This window comes from Cnephaeus nilssonii, assembly GCF_951640355.1.
Source record: "Cnephaeus nilssonii genome assembly, chromosome: 12".
Taxonomy (NCBI): Eukaryota; Metazoa; Chordata; class Mammalia; order Chiroptera; family Vespertilionidae; genus Cnephaeus; species Cnephaeus nilssonii.
Genome location: NC_137083.1, coordinates 74012159 through 74024932, shown reverse-complemented (window position 1 = coordinate 74024932; position 12774 = coordinate 74012159).

Sequence of the window (12774 nt, the reverse complement as noted above, 5' to 3'; positions counted from 1 at the left end):
CTGATATGCATTGAGCAATTTCCACAGTTAATTACTACCTAAAATGTACCGTTTCTTACATAGCAACTTGGGGAGGTGTGGATATCCAAGCTCTGATGTGGAATGAGGTGGGGTTCTGAAATGCCCATGAAGAAGAAGAATGTGTAGTTGGTAGGTCACATCTGGATGCTCCATCAGGTCTGTGTGGACCAGGATTAAGAAATTACACAGCTAAACAGAATGGCTTTAATCACCCAGAATAACAAAAGAATTTCTGAAAGGGAAGAGTAATTAGAAGCAATGGGCTCCTTAGAATGCTAAAGAAAGATAAGCTATTAGAGATTACAGAATATTAGTGCTATATTTAGCTTGACTTTGAATAAAACTGATGTTTTTCATGATTACATTTAAATTATGACTTACTTGTTTTTTTGGACAATGATATCACAACAGTGATATTATTAGGCAATTTGTCCCATTACAGCTGAAGTTAACTTCACTCACATGGTTCATATGCTCTCTGCTAGATTTTTCCATCACTCCTCTTTGTACTTAAAAAAATTACCTAAAAATAACCTAAAAATGTTGTTGAAGGAAATAAATTTATGTTGAATTGTTTAAATGCCATTTGTCTATAAAAAAATAAAAGTATTCGTGTGGCCCAAACCACACATATGTTTTGGACTTGACTGATAACAGTATCAGTGCACTTGCCCCTGTATAGTTTTACACCTAGATCATTCTCACATCTGATGAGTTATTTACTAAAATTGGATGCTGGTGGCATCCAGTCCTCCCACATTGCCTGCCATTATCTTAGAAAATAAATCATCTTAAATACCCTCAGCTTGGTCTTCGGTTTCTGTTAACCACATTTAAGAGTTGCTAAAAGTAGTTCTCTAGACTGGTATCTCACAAACCTGTCTCCAGAAAGTCAAGGAGATGCATTTTACAGAATCTATTATAGTTGTTACCATAGACAGTTGAGTGTGCTCAGCTGGGCTCACCACTTTGGAGTGGTGGGTGGATCAGGGAAGGAGGGCTACTCAGAGGACATAGGTACACTGAGATGCAGGGGTACCCCTCAGACTCCAATCTGCTCCCCCAGATTCGGGGGGGGGGGAGGGACATGTCAGAGACCTAATTAGATTGAGAGCTGCAGCATCTCCAGGCTTCCTGAGAGTAGGTCCTGCAGACCCTGCTCCCACTGACCCTGATACTGTAGACCAGTGGTCAACAAACTGCGGCTCGCGAGCCACATGCGGCTCGTGAGCCGAGGTTTGCCGCTCTGTTGACTAATGAGTTTGCCAACCACTGACCTAGACTCTCAATTCCAATAAATACAGGCTGTTGTTGTTCCTTGTGATTAAGCCCCTATCCCAGTGGTCAGCAAACTCATTAGTCAACAGAGCGGCAAACCACGGCTCGCAAGCAGCATGTGGCTCGCAAGCCACAGTTTGCCAACCACTGCTGTAGACAGTCAAGGAGTCTCTCCAACTGGCCAAGATGTCACAAAGATAGGTTCTTATACTGAGTGCACTAAATGGTAGAAAAATGAATAGATATGCCCAACAGCTAAAATCTAGCAAGATAATTGGATAGAAAAAAATGAAAGCTCTCCCCTCCTATCCCTGGGCTTGAGCAGGAACAAGAGTTGGTCTTTGAGATGGGAGTCCACTATTCTCCTAGGTCACAGCACCTGAATAAACCTCTTTCCTTTTGCATCAGCACCTGTCTCACAAGTTTGGCTTTCCTTGCAGGCAGACAGCTAAGCCTGCAGTTTCCATTACAGAGTTAACATTAAATTTAACACTTAAGAGACAGTCTAAGAAAAGTACCTTACATATTTATGATTTTGGCCTGTGGATAAGAAGCAAGAAAACAAAGCAAATACATTTAAATTTGAGAAAATATCATTTTTGCCTAGGTACAGTCTTGAAAGTGAAGTTGCTATTTGGGAGGCCAACAATTTCCATTTATAGTTAATGTAGTAATATTTAAAAATACTATCTTGAAATTATAGTAGTGAGAAAATCAGCAAGAAAGATTAGTTTTCTCTACGCAAATCCAGAAACTTTACTGGCAATCTCATTTGCCAATTTCTTCACTAATTATAGCCTAACCTACTACAATCAAATTTTAACTTCATGAGGAAATAACTATGTTATTTTTTATATCCATTTTCACCTTTCTTATCTATACTAATAAAAGGGTAATATGCTAATTAGTCCTGATAGACCAGACGTCTTCCAGACGTCATTCTGGACGTCCTTCCTGACAAAGCTGGGGGCATGGCCAGCCTGCAAACCGCCTGTGGCCCCTTGCACAGGCTGGCTCTGCCCCCTAGTGGGGACCCCCCACCCCGATTGGGGGCATGGCCGGCCTGCAAACCACTCACAGCCCCTCGCTCAGGCCGGGCCCATCCCGCAGCGGGGACCCCCCCATCCCGATTGGGGGCGTGGTCAGCCTGCAAACTGCCCACAGCCCCTTGCCCAGGCCAGCCCTGCCCTCACTGGGGACCCCCACCCTGATCCAGGGCCCTCCTCAGGGCAGGATAGCCGGCCCCCACTTGTGCACAGGCCTCTATCCTATATAATAAAAGGGTAATATGCAAATTGACCCTAACGGTAGAACGACCAGAACAACTGCTGGACCAGTCACTATGAGGCGCTCTGACCACCTCTTGGTCCCTTTCCCCTGGCCAGCGAGTGGGCGGGAACAGCCGACCTCTTGGTCCCTTCCCCCAGCTGTCAGGCAGCAATCACTTGATGGCAAACAGGAAACTGGGGGTAGGTGGTGGGGAGGGGTGGGGCTGGCTGTGGGCAGCTGGGGAAGATGGCCCTGATCGCAGGCCAGGCCTAGGGACTGTACCTGCGCACGAATTTCATGTGCCAGGCCCGTAGTAGTGATATCATTTGTGACTTTTAACTGAGAAGATACTATCCAAAAATAAAAATTACATTTCCCTGCCTCTGTTATCTAAGAGTTATCTAGTGTATTTTGATTCTTACGATTTGAATGAAAGGGAGAGTGATAGGTGCAACTTCTGAGATGTTTTCTTATTGAGAGAAGGCATGCTCTCCTTTCTTTTCTATCTTCTGGCTGGCTAAACGGTGGACACGATGGCCAGAGCTGGCACATTCACTTTTGGTCATTGAGATGATCTGGACAAAGTAAGTTATGGTAGAGCAGCAAGATAGAAGAATCCTCAGTCCATGACATCTTGAAGTAATGAGTAATGAATCTGAGTCACTGACCTTTGAACTTATTTGTATCTGAATCTTATATGTCTATCTGTATCCATGGTTCTCTACCTTAGCTACTCATTAGTTCCACCAGGGGAGCTTTTAAAATCATTAGGTTCAGCCCACACTCAAAAAAGGTTCTACACAGGAATGTCATCTTAAAATGCTACCTGCCATGATACTTACTAATGTGCCTAGCATAAGACATACTAAGTGTAAAGTACTATTTTATAGAAGTTAAATTTTCCAGCCTTCAGTATGCATGAGCTATTTTATTTAATAATATTAAGAAATTTACAATACAAAGAGAAAATATAACAATCTTTATATATACAGTACCTTAAGAGTATATAATTATAAGTACATAATTAAACATTAATTGACAGGGGAACAAAGCAATCTTTCAAAGTTATAAATTATTAAATTTGCATTACAGCTTATAAAGTTAAGTACTAAAAGAAATATGGTTTAAATAATTATTTTAATTCAATTTTCTTAGACAATTGGATCATTTTCCAGTAATATAAATCCATATATGGTATATTATAATAGTTTTTATAATATAGTAGATATAACTTGATTGTATAGACAATTAATTACTTATTGGCTTGATTTTTTAGTGACAGAACTCATCCAAAATCACCAAAAGTCATTATTTAACTTAAAAATTGTTTTTCTAAAATATTGATTTGTAAAAATTTATTACGTACATTATTTCTATTGTGCACTTAAAATGGGGAAACAAAATAAGTTTGAAAATATTTCTAATATAAGAATAAATTGTGTCTCTTTTACTCAATATTTTGAAATTACCATTGGGCTTCTACTGAATACATTAAACTACATGTACATAGAAAGGTAAAAATATTTATTAATATACTAGAGGCCCAGTGCACAAAACTTGTGCACTGGGGGGTGTCCCTAGCCCAGCCTGCACCCTCTCCAATCTGGGACCCCTTGAGGGGTGTCCGATCGGGCCTAAACCTGCAGTTGGACATCCCTTTCACAATCCGGGACTGCTGGCTCCTAACCACTCGCCTGCCTGCTTGCCTGATTGTCCCTAACTGCTTCTGCCTGCCAGCCTGATCACCCCCTAACCACTCCCCTGCCAGCCTGATCAATGCCTAACTGCTCTCCTGCTTGCCCGATTGCCCCCAACTGCCCTCCCCTGCTGGCCATCTTGTGGCGGCCATCTTGTGACCACATGGGGGTGGCCATCTTGTGTGAGGGCGTGATGGTCAATTTGCATATTACCTCTTTATTATATAGGATTTGTGAGTCAAAATTCTGTATTACACATAATCCTGGAAGCAAGAGCCTTATAAGTAGAAGTTATCACTCTTTGGAGGAAATTTAACAAACCAAAAGTATTATGTTAAAAGCTTGTCAGAGACCAAAAAGTAGATTTCTTTCAGTTCATCTTGCTTAAAATGTGCTTTTTTTTTTTTCTGTATCTATAACCTTAGCTCAAAAGCTACTAGGGAAATAGTTCAAATGCTGATTGTTTTACTGCCGTTTTCATCTTTCTTTTGTATGAAGGTCTCAAATTCTCTTATCAAAAGGCTTCTCTTTTTCCCTTGCCCCATTGTCTACAGTACTCTGACTGGTGTGAAGGCCTGGAGGACAGATGTGGCTCCTTGACTTAAGAACCATCGAGTATTGGAAAGCATGACTTTAGCAGAGCCAAAGAAGGGGGGCAATTTATGTTCTTTATACTTAACTAAGTTCAAGAATCATCATTTGACTTATTTAAGAATCCTGTATAGCCTTGTTTCATAGTTATTCTTACTTTAGGAATTACACTCAACTTTTTAAAATGGCTTTTAAAAAGTGATGCTAAGAAAATCCCAGACTTTCTCCAAGAACTGCTTTATCAGAAAATGAAAGCCTCGGTGGTCTTAAAATACCTTCTGGTTGTGAAGGTATTCACATCCTTGTATGAAAGAGGTTTAGCGACAGTAACACTAAATGACCAGCGGCAGTGTCTGTCAGCTAGCATCTAAGAAAAGGGCACTCCGGGTCGCAGCACAGACCCAATGCACTATTCTAGTAGTTGTAAACACTGGAGTTTCAATTGGTGATACTTTGTTTCGACCTTATCTTTCTTACTATCCTAGTCATGAATGATTGTTTTATATAATTCATTTTCTTTTATTTTGAAACTAGAGGCCTGGTGCATGAAATTCATGCACGGGGGAGGGAGGGAGCGGGGGGAGGAGCTCAGTCCGGCCTGCGCCCTCTCACAGTCCGGGAGTCCTCAGGAGATGTCTGACTGCCCCAGAGGCGGGAGAGGCTCCCGCCACCACCACTGTGTTCGCCAGCCGTGAGCCTGGCTTCTGGTGCACTGACCACCAGGGGGCAGCTCCTGCATTGAGCGTCTGCCCCCTTGTGGTCAGTGCGCATCATAGTGACCGGTCATTCTGCCATTCAGTCAATTTGCATATTAGCCTTTTATTATAGGACTAGAGGCCCAGTGCACGAAATTTGTGCACGGGGGGAAGGGGTATCCCTCAGCGCAGCCTGCACCCTCTTCAATCTGGGACCCCTCGAGGGATGTCCGACTGCCTGTTTAGTGGGATTGGGCCTAATCGGGTAGTCAGACATCCCTCTCACAATCCAGGACTGCTAGCTCAGAACTGCTTGTCTGCCTGCCTTCCTGATTGCCCCTAACCGCTTCTGCCTGCCAGCCTGATCACCCCCTAACCACTCCCCTGCCAGCCTGTTCACCCCTAACTGCCCTCCCCTGCAGGCCTGGTCCTCCCAACTGCTCTCCACTGCAGGCCTTGGTCCCCCCCGCAACTGTCCTTCCCTGCAGGCCCGGTCACCCCCAACTTCCCTCCTCTGCCAGCCTGGTGACCCCTAACTGCCCTCCCCTGCAGCCCTGGTCCCCCCCAACTGCTCTCCACTGCAGGCCTGGGTCCCCCCTTCTGCCCTTCCCTGCATGCCCGGTCACCCCCAACTTCCCTCCTCTGCCGGCCTGGTCCCTCCCAACTGCCGTCCCCTGCTGGCTATCTTGTGTCCATATGGGGGCAGCCATCTTTGACCACATGGGGGCAGCAATCTTGTGTGTTGGAGTGATGGTCAATCTGCATATTACTCTTTTATTAGATAGGATAGAGGCCTGGTGCACGGGTGGAGGCTGGCTGGTTTGCCCTGAAGAGTGTCCGGATCAGGGTGGGGGTTCCCTTGGGGCGTGAGGTGGCCTGAGCGAGGGGCCTGTGGTGGTTTGCAGGCTGGCCACACCCCCTGGTGACCCAAGCGGAGGCCCTGGTATCTGGGGTTTATTTATCTTCTACAATTGAAACTTTGCAGCCTCGAGCAGAGCCAAGTCTTCTGCTTGCTCCATGGCGGCAGCCATTTCTCTTGGGACTTATGTATCTTCTATAATAGAAACCTTGTAGCCTTAAGCGGAGGCCTGGGCCGGCCAGGGTGTGCGAAAGCTTGGCTTCCTCCATTGCAGGGGGCAACCCTAGCCTCCCGCTCTTTCCAGCTCCGTGGCTGCCGCCATTTCTGTTTGGATTTGTTTACCTTCTATAATTGAAACTTTGTAGCCTTGAGTGGAGGCCTAGGCCGGCAAGGGTAGGCTGAAAGCTTGGCTTCCTCCATTGCCTGGGAAACCCAAGCCTCCCTCCTGCTCTTGTAGCTGTAGCCATCTTGGTTGGTTTTATTTGCATATTCGCTCCTGATTGGTTGGTGGGCGACGCTTGTGGGCATGGCTTATCGGTGTAGCGGAGTGATGGTTAATTTGCATATTACTCTTTTATTAGATAGGATAATTTTATAATCATGCCTTTATAAGGAGCATTCCATCTTTTACTTAAAAATTTTATCTTTTACATATTAGAGGGTTTTCCAAATGCCACCTTCTTGGTTATAGAAAGTCTCAGAAGAGATTTTTCTGCTCTTCAGAGTCTAAAAAATAAAGGCTGTATATAAAAAATAGACAGATGACACCAAGTGACGACACAGCACTATGTGCAACATTTTTCTCCTGTTGGTGGTGTTGCAGATTATGATGTAAATACAAGTGAGTCTTCTAAGCATATATTCTCTTTGCCATCAGGTGTATATAGCCAATAGCATCTTGGGAATACTTCAAATGAATTTTTGTTTGATCCCCTGGGGGCAACTGAGTGAAAAGGCTCATTGTTAGGGGGTAAAAACTTAGTCATAAACCCCTCTAATATTATTCTGAGATGAATTAACAGCTTTAGCAATGTGGAAGTGTGGTGCTATTTTGATGTAGGCTTACATGTTGAAAGAAATACATAAGGTTTGGAGTTCTCTAAATGTGCCCGTTTCACCTTCCCCAGTACCTTTGCACTTGCCCTTCCTCCTTCCTTCTTTTCCCTGCTCCTGTGGTGAAGTCCTCATCCAGGGTTTTCCTCAGACACATTTGATTCTTCAGATTCCTCTCTCTCCAGATTGGGTTTCGTGCTGCCTTTTGTGTCCTACCTAATAGTATGAGTCACATTATATTTTAAACTTAATTTTACTTGATATTTTTTTTAAAAAACATATATTTTACTTGATATTTAAAATATATATATATATATATATATATATATATATATATATATATATATATTAATTTCAGAGAGGAAGAGATAGCAACATCAGGGAGAGAGAGATAGCAACATCAATGATGAGAGAGAATCATTGATAGGCTGTCTCCTGCATGCCCCACACTGGGGATCGAGCCCGCACCCCAGGCATGTGCCCTGACTGGGAATTGAACTGTGATCTCCTGGTTCATAGGTCGATGCTCAACCGCTGAGCCACGCGGGCTGGGCTTTACTTGATACTTTTACCTACTCTGCTGTTAAGTTCTTTTAGAACAGGGACTTCACTTCTATTTCTATACTCTCTCACAATCTCTCTCACAATACTCCATCATTTTTCTTCACTAACCACTACTTGTAGTTACATATTTATGTGCAATTACTTGACTAATGTCTACCTGCCTTCTAAAACTTTATGAAGTCCAAGACACATCTGCTTTGCTTTCCATTTTATCCCAGTGTGTAGCAGAGTACCTGACATCTTATAGTTGATCACAATACCTGGTATACCTAGCTTCACTTTCTATGTACCCAGAAAATGCCTTCATATTGTCTATTGCATATGATATGCCCGTTTTCATTTCTGTCTTCACTCATAATGTTCTTTTCTGACATGTGCCACTGTATGCCTTAACATCTCCCTCCCTTCATTCAAAACACAAGCAGCAAAGGACAGTGACAGCAAGGAAATGCCCTGAAGGCCAGTGCCGAAGGCCAGTGCCCCAGGCCATCGGAGTCAGCCGACTGAGAGCTTGGAGGGGAAGGACAAGGAAAGCTAATTCAGCAACAGGAGAGTTTGTGTCCAGTTCTTTGAGTACGCTTTTACCACAGAAGATCTTTGAAACCCCTAAGTATAAGATCAGGTGTGCCCTAGCTTCACCACCACTTAAAAATAAAGGGGTCCTTTACATGCCTTATCCAGATGACTGGAGCAAGAAAACTGGTTATAAAGAAACGTAGGCGCTCGGCGCTGGCTCAGTAATGAGCGCACAACAGGACTTTCGCCAAGTCATTTAACTACTCTGGGGCTTTCACACTCTGTGCCTTTGTAGGCATCACCTCTTCTCTCTGGAGTTCCCTAAGCTCTTTGACAAACAAACTTTTTACTCATCAGCAGTAGTCAGCTTGGTGTCACCTTCCCCCTTGAAATAACGTGGACTCGCCCCACCTACGCCTGAACAGTTAGGTGCTGCCTCCTCTGTCCCCATGTAGGACAGTAATTATGTATGTGACTGTCCCTCTCCCCCGCTCCCACGCTGCTCTCTTCCCTCACCTCTAGCCTTACACAGGAGCTCCCAGCCTGTCCGCTAGGGTTGAAATCCTAGTGCTCAGCCTATGGTTTTGCATAAACACTCAATATATGTTTGTCGAACCTAATGAATAAACTTTACGTATTTATATTTCTTCCTATGTACATGGGGCATTTGGGCAAGACGGATAGTTTTCAAATGTTTAAAAAGTGGAAGAACCAGTTTCCTCCATTAAAAATGTAGGGGAAGGACCGCTACATGAGGTGGAAAACAGAGGAAGTGCTCTGTTTGAAGAATGCGCTTTTAGAAACCTGTCCACTTGACCTCTTCTCTTCAACAGAGCACTAGGAGGTGGAAAATACAGCTAAGCATACTGCCCTAGAACCGCAATTGCTCATTTTCCTTGCAGCTATAAAAATGTAATTCTGTAAAAATTATTCTTTCAAGAAGCAATATTTTTTGATGTGAACATTTTTTTTTTGCGTGTGGAATTTTTCCTAAAATGTAAAGATACTGACCTGCTTCCCTAAACTGAATGCAGCGCTAAGGCAACTGACTCTTTCCTTAATGACTCAGGCCCTCATTAGGAACAGCCACTGCTCTGTTTCCCTGAGCTGAATTCACGAAGGCATTCTTATGACGTGTTTATTTTCCTGCATCTTCCATGTCTGTCAACTGTCATTTCTTCTGCTGTCATTTCTTCTGACCTAATAGCTCCCTTAGCTAACCTCTTTTTCTCAAAGCCCCTGAGCCCTAAATTTTCTGTGAGCTGAAACAATAGAAAATAAAGTTTGTTTAGAAGTGTACGTCCCCCCTCTCCCCCTCCCCCTCCTGCCAAATAGTATTGGAGAAAGTCGGTGGCCATCATGTTGGTACTATATGAAGACCATTATGGTTATTTTAGGTATTTAGAGGCCTAGGGTTATTTTCTGTTTTCTATGTTTTTGGGTTTGGGAGTTTCTCAAAGTCATGCTCCTACGTAAATGAGGTCAGTATGGATATGTGTGTGTTTTTTTTTAAATAATTAACATTGGTAAAATCTGGGAATAACTGAATGAATGTACCTTAAGTGATTTAAAGCACTTAAACCTTTTGTGTTTTTCGCAGAGCAAATACTAAAATATTTTTGAGCAAAACCCCTAATAAATGTTTATTTACAAATTATACACAAGTACTCTTGAACTAATATGTTATATACATCATAAAACATACTTGAACATAAAAGATACAAGTAAGAAATCAAATATAAATGCTCATTCTAATATTTTCTCCTCACATTCCAGATAACTGTTTTGTGTACCTCCTGGGATACATGCACAATTACACACCTCACTGTAGATCTCAGGTTCGGATAACTATGTAATGATAGTAACCTTGACTTTCCTTAGTCTCTGCCCAAGTGAAAATTAACTTAGCTTCTTTTTAAGACATCAAATTATTTGTTTTTCACTCTAGAACATAACATGTGTCCTAGCATATAGAGGCATACAATAAATGTTTGATGAACATTAAATGAGTGAATGATGAAGGTTAAGTAGTCCATAAGGATACTTTCTAAACACTCTGATTCGTTCATTTGCGTGGCTCACGTCAGTCCTCTTTTACAATGGGTTCGCATATTACTGTATCATCATTAGTGTGTGCGTCATTAAACAGGAATGGCTGTAAGGCACATTTTGGACTTTAATGGCAGAAGGCTTTGAGTCAGGGATAGTGCCTTCAGTGGAAGTCTGGTCCCCATGCCAGGTTTTTACCCATCCAGATTGCTATAGTATGAGCCATGGCAAACTCTGGCTTAATAAAGACCAACATCATGTGATACCCAGAGGCATCTGGAATGACGGGTAGCACACTGGCAATAGTAGTAATTAAATAACAGTAATTCTCAAAGACAGGCAGATAACAGCATTCTGATGTTGGGGAGAGTTTGGAGAAAGGGAGAAGGGCCATTAAGGACCCATTTGGTTTGAGATTCAGGGAATAGGTGTGTATTAGGTCTTCTGCTCTTCCACTACACACTCACCTTGGGCTTTTACACTACACCCATAACCTTCTAGCTAGTAAAGTACCATCTATGTGCTCATATTCCAACACTGGTCCAGGAGCCTACGAGATGGTTCCAATTAGCTGTCATGCAGGCAGCTCAGACACTCCACCATCTGCATTATTGCCTCAGCAGCTTTCCCTCAAACCTGATTCTCCTGAATGTTTCCATCTCTGTCGGTGGCATTGCCACCATCCACCTAGAGGCAGAAACCTGGAAGTCATCCTTGATCCTCTAGCTCCCTCATCCTCTACTCAGTCTAGTTGACTCTATTCCCTTTGCCAATATCACCCCTTGCCTCCTAATTGAACACCCGAGCTCCAATCTTGTGCCTCCAAATTATTTTACACATTATACCAGAGTGGCTTTTATAAATAGAAATTTGGATAATATATCCTCCTTGTTCAAATAAGATAATACGCCTCCCTGCTATGCTCTTCTCTTCAACTTCAGCCCCCATCACTCTCCCCCTGGCATTTGATTATCCTCCTTTGGGTATCATCTTCTTTCAGTTCTTCGAAGCTGCTAGGCTGCCTTCAGCACTCTGGGCTTCTACCCACACCGCTACTCTGCCTGAGCATCTTTTCTCCTCTTTGCCATTCCGCTTGTGGTGTCAGTGGAGATGTTTCCCTGGTTCCTAGATGAGACTACAGCTCTCCACTAGGCGTTATCATAGCATCCCACTACTTCCCTTGGCATCCCATGCAGTGACTGCTGTAAGTGGTTGCACACAAATTTCCCTCTAGACTGTGAGGAGCATGAGGGCAATGGACACATTATCATCTTCACTGCTGCATCCCTAGCACCCCTACAGGGCCCTCAACTTTCATACATGTCTGTTGAATAAAACAATGAGAGGATGAGGGCATTGTGGTGCTCATTGGGAGCCAGGCTAAGTGATTAGTCAGAAAGACTAAACAAATACAGCAAAGGATGGGGTAAATGGGAAATTTAAGCATAGGTGTCCATACTTAATTCCTGGTGTATCAAATACCAAGCATATGGACTTTAGGTCCTCCCAGAGGGGAGACCTGAGTTTACCTAATGAAGTAGGATAGCCTTGCAGGCAGACAGACTTGAGCTCTAAATTCTAGAGGTACAATCCTGGCAAATTACTGATAGGGCCGATGGAATAATTATGGGGATAATTTGTGCAAGTGCATGGTGACCTGGTATTTTGATGTGGTCCTTGTGAAATAGTCATTATGCCATGTTCTACATTACCCATCAAAATGCTTCTGCTGTATAATAATAAGTCAATATCTTTCAGCACCTTTCCTCAAATCTGATATTCTTCCGGATGACATAAGATAATTATTTTATTTACTTCTAATGGGATCAGATGAAGAGTTGCTTTTATCATTTTCACTTAATGAGGCAACCAAGGCATAGAGAGGTTGATTAACCTGACCAAATTTGCACCGTGAAGCAAGATACAACATTTGACTATCTTGGTAATTCTACCACACAATCCTCATTTGTTCTTAATGCTTTTATTTGAATTTATTTCTTCCCCATTAAAGGTCAAGATGTTTAAACTTAATTCAAAGAGTATTTATTGAATTGCCTACCATTTGTGTCACCTTAATTACTGTGTGAAGTTGAATGAACAATTATTTATTACTAACTCTGATTTTCTTAAGGAGCGCTGTACCTTATTGATATCCATGGACTTCAACATTGAGGGAAGCAGA